The sequence below is a fragment of the Triticum urartu genome, chromosome 1A (genome assembly GCF_056163025.1).
Source record: "Triticum urartu cultivar PI428250 chromosome 1A, HENAU_Tu73, whole genome shotgun sequence".
NCBI classification, from domain to species: Eukaryota; Viridiplantae; Streptophyta; class Magnoliopsida; order Poales; family Poaceae; genus Triticum; species Triticum urartu.
In genome coordinates, this window is record NC_141873.1 from 154,172,582 (window position 1) to 154,181,303 (window position 8,722).

Sequence of the window (8,722 nt, forward strand, 5' to 3'; positions counted from 1 at the left end):
AAGTAAACTACTCACACATCATCGGAGGGGCCATGGAGTTGATGTAGAGGCCCTCCGTGATCAATGCCCCCTCCGGCGGAGCTCCAAAAAGGCCCCAAGATGGGATCTCTTGGGTACAAAAGGTTGCGGTGGTGGAAATAGGGTTTCGTGGTGCTCCTGGATGTTTTCGGGGTAAGTGAACATATATAGGAGGAAAAAGTAGGTCGGTTGAGCCACGAGGGGCCCACGAGGGGGGAGGGCACGCCCAGCGGGGTAGGCGCACCCCCTGCCTCATGGCCACCTCGTTGGTTGCTTGACATCCACTCCAAGTCCTCTGGATCACGTTTGTTCCAAAAATCTCGCTCCCGAAGGTTTCATTCCGTTTGGACTCCGTTTGATATTCCTTTTCTGCGAAACACTGAAATAGACAAAAAAACATCAATTTGCATTGGGCCTTGGGTTAATAGGTTAGTCCCAAAAATAATATAAAAGTGTAAAATAAAGCCCATTAACATCCAAAACAGATAATATAATAGCATAGAACAATCAAAAATTATAGATACGTTGAAGATGTATCAGTAGACAGCAGAAGCGAGATGGGGCGAGGGAGGTTGGCGCGATATGGGGCAGGGGTGGCATGCGCGATCTGGGGGCGGGGGTGGCCGGCGTGAGCTGGGGTGTGGGTGGCCGGCAGGCACGCAGGTTGGAGGGAGGCCGGCGGGCGCACAGGGTGGAGGAGGAGGCCACGGTGGAGGCACAGGGAGGAGGCCGCGGCGGCGTGCTGGGGGAGGAGGAGGCCACGGCGACGCGCTGGGGGAGGCGCTGGAGGAGGAGTTGGCCACAGCGACGCGCTGGAGGATGAGTAGGCAACGACGGCGTGCTGGGGGAAGAGGAGGCCGCGGCGGCAGGGTCGGGGGTTGGGTTGGTGGGCTTGTTTTTAGTTGGTAGATTACTCGGATCGCTCCTTATAGGGCTGATAGACAAAATAGCCTCTCTCTCGCTTTATATATATATATATATATATATATATATATATATATATATATATATATACTCTATTTATGTCCCAGGGTAAAGAATTACTTATTCTTCGTCTGGGTCGATCCACCGAGCGGTAGTCTGGTCTAAACATCGATCGATATAAAATTACGGTCCACCGATGTAATTTTACATTGATGGAAAAAGATAGCCGGGAGCTAGCCCACCTCCCCCCCGATGTGAAAAAACAATCTAGCCAATTCCCCAGTCGCTATGAGCAGTTTTCACACGATGACGTTCCCCTTCCCCTGTCCCTTCTATTTCGCAATTGCGGCGGCGGCGGCAGGGATGGCACCGGAGGAATGACCCGATTGCTATGGCTACTTCTCTCGAGCGTGGTGTACTTCCCTTTCCCTCTCCCACACGGTGGCGAACCGGAGGCGACGTGGGCGGTGCAACGATCGGAGCGAGCTCGGCGGCGCCAGCGGCCTTCTATGGCATCCGTCTCCACCCTCGGCGGTCTTATCGCTTGTAAGACCCCCCCTCCTCTTCTTAACCTCTCCTCCTCCATTAATTTCTGAATTTCTAGGGTTAGGGTTATTGATTTTTGGGAGCAGTGCAGGGGAAGGGGAAGAAACTAGGGAAGAAAAGGAAAAAAAAGAGGAGTTTAGGGAGTGATGGAAGTGATGCTGGAGACAGGCACCTGACAGTGAGATGATGGAGGTGGAGAAGAAGGCCTAGCCGATGACATAGAAGAAGAGGAGAGCTCAATGCTGCGGAGCAAAAGGAACAACGGTAGAGTATCAGACTTTGATTCAGCTGAGACATTTTAGTTTTTTCGCAAGACATGTGAATCCTCTCTGCGTTTTTGCTTTTGTTTAGGATTCACGAATTTTCTTCCTTGTAGCTATAAATGATGGTTCCGACTTAATTGGATGTTAGTAATGACGTACATAAACAATCAATCTATACGGCTGTACCTAGCTGACAATGCTATGTCTCTGTTTGGACCTGGCTGACGATGCTAACTCTCTGTATATTTGTATTATCGAAATTTGCACAAACCTACAAGAAAAATTTCTTCAATTAAAGATAATTCATTTTATGAGGAATTTGTTTTATATTTAGTGAATTTATTAGGCAAACAAGGAATTGGAATTCTGCCAAGAAATCTAGGAGCAGAAGAAGATGCAAGACTTGCGGACTAGGCAAATGCTGTGCAGGCGAGAAAATGGTAAGTATGGTGTACTCACGGCAAGACACGAAAGCATACACACTCACCATAAGCTGAATGAACGAATGCATCTTTTTAATTAGTTTTGACCGCTCAAACATGCACGATGTCCTCACCAGCTCAAGTTCCATGACTTCAAGTTCACCTTGATGTATTCAGGTATCGCACAGCCCATAAAGAACCGCTGGTAATATGATTAAGGCATGTGAATAATCTGTTTTTCTGAATTTGTTCATAAGGAAAATCCTCGAAGTTGGCAGCACATGTCCAATTCAATCTGTTTCCATTGCACACACATGTTGTTTTTCAATTAGCAACGCAAATTAGCGACCGTGTCAATGTTATGTCTCTGTTTTCTTTTGCAATCTGCAAGGAACTCAAAGATAGTTCTATGTTTGCTCACGTGCATTCTAGTCCATAAATTGTTTGGGCAATACAAGATAGAAGAAGATGTACATGTTTGGTTACAAACTAAAGTTTCTTTTGATGCTTATGAATTAGTTGAATCCTGAATTTTGTTGTTAAGAGAATAGATAGCTCTCTTCCCGCAAAAGAAAAGGAAGTAGCTAGAGCTCTCCTATGAATGTGTATTGAGATCTTCTGGCAATGCTAGGATTTGGAGGGTTTTTGTTTAAATCAAGTGTGGAGTTCTTGCTTCTGATCATTACAATTACTTAAGTGTTAATTTTGTTATCTTGTGTGTACAATATGCTATTCTCTATTCAGCTGACTGCATGACCAATATTACTTATTCAGTATGTGAGTAACTTAATTTTCTTGTTTCATGCAATTTGGAGCAATTCGTGATTACTACCAGTTTCAAATTAGATTTATCTCAATTGCAATGAGGTACAAGACTGGCCCTCTTCCTTGATGTCTTATCTTTATTGTTTATTTGGTTGAACTAGCATAAACCTAACTTTTAATGTTGATGTGTTTCCGCCCAATTTGTGTAGTAAGCCATGCTAGTCATCAATTAATCAATCTCAATGTTCCCTTAATAGATGATTGCTATTGATTTTCTGTGGCTTAGCTATCGAGGACAAAACATTTCCCTTTCCCCCTAATAGTTGTTTATTTGCTCCTTCTAGGAGGCCTGCATTTTGCTAATTGTCTATTTGCTAGAGAAGTAGTGGCAATGAACATTTTGATTCTGATGCCTTATCTGAATAGCTTCAGAAATTCTTAACATGAAAATACATAATATACTTATCTGTGTGTGGTTAATGCTTCGTTGTTTAAATTTTCTATTTGTTAAATGTTGGTTTGCAGAGTATATATTCTTGATTGATTATCCTGAATCTGAATTTGGGGAACATGATCTAACTACCTTCTAAATCAGCTGAGTTGTACTGAATGATTGTGTGTTTGCTGCTCACACATTTTATTCCAAGGGCCATTATGACAAATAATGGCCACTTATAGGTTGCTGGTAATGCATTTTCACACCATACATATGCTTGTGCTTACCCCCGTTGGGTAGTCAATATGATACCGGTGCACTAATCAGTGGATTTCGGTTTGTTTTATACATGAAAATAAGGTAAGAGTGTTATGTCAGCTTCAAGTCCCTCGAAACCACATACTTTTGTTCGTGTTGTTCTAGGTTACCTTCTTTCATGGTGGCATAAATCTGTCTTATAAAAAATAGACGTGGATGCTTTCCTCGCCAGTTCCATGTAATTTTTGTCTAGTTCTGCTGTAATTTCAGATGTATGTGAGTTTTTGAGGTGCATAGTTCACTAGCATTACATAGGTTAGCGTACCTTTGCTCCCGCATTTGCATGACACATGATTTATACTTGGATTGTATATGAATTACTGTTTGTGTATGCATATGCTACCGTTTTCACCTCTAATATTTTAACTTCCTACTTCAGTGGATGTGGTAAAGTGCAACAATACTCAATTAGGCCGTATTGATTTTTATGGTCGTCTTTTTAGCTCTTTTTACCATCTGGCAAAGCAGTAAGATTAAAGATGTAATGGTCGTAACTATACTTCTCGTCGAAAAGCGATCTATGGGAAAAAAAATACTTGTCCTCAACTCCTCAAGAATCTGGAGGATGTTGTGAGAGATCTGACCTGGGATTGTTACTCTCATACAACCCTATTCACATCCATGTTGTACTTACACTTGCGAGCTACTCACTGGCTCTGCAATTTGAATGAAACAGTTCTCATTTTCAGTCATTTTTTCTGGGTATTCCACACGGGAAGAAAAGCACATTAGGCATGCATACAATTGTCAATTTTTACAGGCTGAAATTTTTGAATAATTGTCAATTAGTTTTCAGCCGATTGCTTGTCAATCTTCGCAGATTTCCGGTTTAACCCGCCCTCAATCCAGGAGTAATCTTGTATAACATTCAGTTACAAGACACAAACTAGTTAAATATGATGACCCCCACCATTGTATCTGGCACACTGATAAAATACATGGTTTAGTGTGCATTGAAACAATAGTTACGGAGTTTGCCTATTTACCTTGTTTCTCACTATACTTTTGATTCATAGCGTGTTATAGGTTCATGTCATTCCGAACAGTTTGGTACACCTAATATCCCTCTGAGATATCTATGCTTTCAACATTGTGTCCAGTTTAGGGTAGTGAAGCATATTAATCCTAAAGTGTTATATGCGCTTGTGTGTTGGGGGCCTCTATCTGTTTGTTAGTATACTTCTGAGAACTGATAATATTCTGCTTTTCAGGTATCTGTTCAAGTGGATGACAGTAAATGTATGAGGGTAGAGAGTAATGTCTTCTTATTTATGGTGGGTATGAGTAACATTAAATTGAAATTTCAGACCTTTTACTAATCCCTCCATCCCATAGTATAAGACGTTTTTGCAAACTAAACATAGCTTGCAAACACGTCTTATATTGTGGGACGGAGGGAGTAGTAACCAGTAGAAAAATTCAGGTTTTGGGGAGAAGAAAAGTGAACCTAAGGGCTCCAATACTATTAATAGCACAATACCATGTTGCATTCAGTGTTTCAGTCCTGGAGGCATTGCTGAACAGATGAAGTTGGTGGAAAATCTATGGTCACCTAAAAATTAAGCTGCTTGAAGATCAAGTTCAGAAGTACTGTAGTCAGTTTTCAAGTTCGGTAGTATTCAATTTTGTAATAGTGATTTCTGAATATTTCATGCTACTAGTTACTTAGTGCTAAGTGGCATTCAGTTGTTTTCAAACAAATTTTATTTCTACTTGTAATGATGGTTTTTGTTACGTGGGGTATTTCCCCGAACCACCACATGGAATCTATTTATTAGACCGATTTGTTCTATGGTTACCGAAAATTCCTCGTGCAAGAGTTAATTAATGGCCTATGTTTCTTACTATCTCCAAAAATTCCTCCTACAGAATTGTTAGTGGCCTACGTTTCTTGTGATCACAAAAAATGCCTCCTACAGAATTGTCATAGTGGCCTATGTTACTTAAATCTCATATTTCATTTTTGCTACAGATCGATGTAAGATTATCTGAGTAGCCGTAAGATTACAGGAGGATGCGCCATATTGGTTTCGAGGCTATAGGAGGTAATTGACTGCCATGCAAACATTAAGATTACCTTGCACTGTTTTCTTTACGGTGGTTTGGGTGCGAGGACATATTCTTCCTTCCATGCTATAATATTACCTCACAAACCTTTTGTTTCTTACGGTTTGTGGTTTGAGGTGTGGACGCACAAGCTGGCTGGGGTGAAGAATAAGAATTCTTCACCCAGGGTGATGAATAGCGCGACCCTATATATATATAGAGAGAGAGAGATCAAACACATAGCTATTGGTACAGACCCTTAGCACTGAGGGTGAACTACTCCCTCCTCGTCATGGAGACCGTCGGGATGATGAAGATGGCCTCTGGTGATGATTTCCCCCTCCGACAGGGTGCCGGAAAAGGGCTCAAGATGGGGTTTCTTTGAAATAGAGGGTTGCGGTGGCAGAGTCGAAGCTCTAGGTATATTTCTGCAGGTTTCTCAATTTATAAGAATTTTCAGCATTGATTTCATGCCAAAACGAGTTACGAGGGGCCCACAAGGCAACAACCCCCTCCCTACCCCCTAGGTCACGCCGGGTTTACTTGCCACTGCCTCGTGGGTCTTCTGGTCCTCCCACGAAGCTTCAGGTGTCTCTTATGTTTCAAAAAATCATCAAAAAGTTTCATCGTGTTTGGAATTCATTTTGTATGGATTTTCTGGAAAACCAAAAACAACCAGAAAACAGCAACTGGCAGTGGGCACAAGGTTAATATGTTAATCCATGAAAATCATATAGAAGTGCACCAAAACCTTATAAAATTATTACAAACATGGCATGAATACTTCATAAATTATAGATACGTTGGAGACATGTTAGCATCCCCAAGCTTTAATTCCTGTTCATCCTCGAGTAGCTAAATAATAAAAGAAATAATTTATGAAGTGTGAATGCTAGCATAGTGCATAGTTTGACTAATGATAATTTTAGTCACTTTTTCTAGCATCATTAACAACAACCCTTTCTCGTAAAACTCATCATGACAAAGTAGCAATCAAATCATATGTCATGGTTCGAACAATGCTTTTTTAAACTTAACGACCGATGTTCCTAATCACCAAAATCATACTATTTTTGGGGAAGTCTAAGTGCTCCACATACTCAATTATCATATAGTCTTCTATGATTGCTACTACTCAAAGCATATTTTTAGAACAAACAACATTCATAGAATACAGAGGAAGATAGGAGCTTAATGTTTTGCCTCCCAACTTACTTATCATAGAGATAATTTTCAACAATAATAATTCATTATCAAACATATTTGACTGGATATATGTGCCTGGATCTTTCCCCACCACATGATGCTTGCCAAGTAGAGAATAATTGAGGTTGGGATAATAAGTTGATTCAACAAAAATAAAATTGACAGAAAAGTAAAAGAGAAGCCCTTCACGGAGGGAAGGAGGGATTTGCAGCGGTGCCAGAGTTCATTGCTAAAAACAGAGATGAAAACATTTTGAGTGGTGTGCTTTTCCTGTCAATGTCACGACTAGGGATTTCAATATCTTCCATGCTAAATGCATTATCGGTGGTTCCCATACGGAAATGAAAAGTCTACTCCCCCTCAACCATACAAACACAAGCCATGGCTAGCCGAATTGATGGGTGCCCTCAAAACAATCAACTTTCCAGGGTTTTTGTTTAGTGGGATTGGGCATCCCAATTACCAGTCTCTCCCATGAAATTACAAGTGGATAAACACCCATCATGAGAATAATCCGCTTACTGTTAGTTACTTGATCAAAGAGTTTGTATGATTACTGCTAGTTTCTAAATTATATAAGCAAAAACAAAAGAGTTAGTATCTGCCTAAGGGTTTGTATAACATGTTTCAAAACAATATAGTTGCTAAAAATATATATCAAAGAGAACATAAATTGGTATCTCTAGTTAATAATAGAAACATTTATCAGACATCCAAAGTGTGCTAAAAGCATATGAAAATATGTATGGAAAGAATTGCCAAAGCATTTCTAGAGCGCTTTAGGGCCTATATTCTCATTAGTACTGTATAGTTTAGTCAATTTAGGATGATGACATGGGTGATATTGCTACAAAGAAGAACAGATTGGAAAAGAATCTTCTATTACCATGTAACTACGTGTGATGTTTTTATTATTTGATCCAAATATTGTACATGATTGCTCACAATTTCAGAAATGTAGGGGAAAAGATAAGAAGATATATCCACCGCATGTATGTGTTAATTATTTGCTGCAGTTGAGATGAAAGAGGGAAGATTCACGCCAAAGCACTGGAATGCAGAAGATCGACGATAGCTTGGCTAGTTTAATTCTTTTATTTATGTATACAAACCTATGTAATTTTATTTGTACTTGCTCCCCATTATTGTAGATTTATGAGAAGGGAGGAAAGAAATAATATTGTTGTGCATTCCCTCTACCTCACGTTTTTAATGCGATGCAGAGGCTAGAAGAAAGAAAATATTCCTGAAGATTCATTCAAAGCGGTGACCGTCTGAATTAATATGTGTTGTTCTAACGTAAATCAGCACAAAGAAGGAAAAATCAGGAAGCTAATTTGAGACCTGTTTTTTTACTGTTTTGCACTGAACTTCTCGGATGTCATCTCAGCGTGAAATATGCACAAACCTAGTAGAATGGTCGCTTGTCTATGATGTGTAAAAAACACAATTTTTTAAAAGAAAAATTGTATTTTTATTCACAAAAATATTGTTTGCATAAATAATAACCATCCGTACTAAGTGTGTTTGCCTTATTATAGAGAATAATGTTCGCACGAAGTCAATGTTTTGCGGTTACTATTCATATGAAGTACCATTCATCCACGGAGACTATACACCCATGGTCACTGTTTACCCACAGTCACTATTCACTGGCTGCCACATGTCAGGCAGTAAAGAGCTAGGAAACACAAGTGTGAACTCACGGCATGCGCCTTTACTTAGCAGCAGTAATTCTTTATATATTGTCACATGGAAAGTAATCAAGTAGTTCATGA

At 40.2% G+C, this 8,722-nt stretch overlaps 1 long non-coding RNA gene across 2 annotated transcripts; it reads left to right on the forward strand.

Annotated features, from left to right (window-relative positions):
- The first annotated feature begins 994 nt into the window (after window positions 1–994).
- LOC125526545 (uncharacterized) lies at window positions 995–5,477 on the forward strand. 2 transcript variants are annotated; one of them, XR_007291762.2, is made up of 3 exons: window positions 1,050–1,488; window positions 1,575–1,752; window positions 2,098–5,426. It is a non-coding gene; the product is annotated as an uncharacterized LOC125526545 (long non-coding RNA). The 2 variants fall into 2 exon arrangements; XR_007291761.2 differs by having other exon boundaries at window positions 995–1,488; window positions 1,575–5,477.
- Window positions 5,478–8,722: the final 3,245 nt, after the last annotated feature.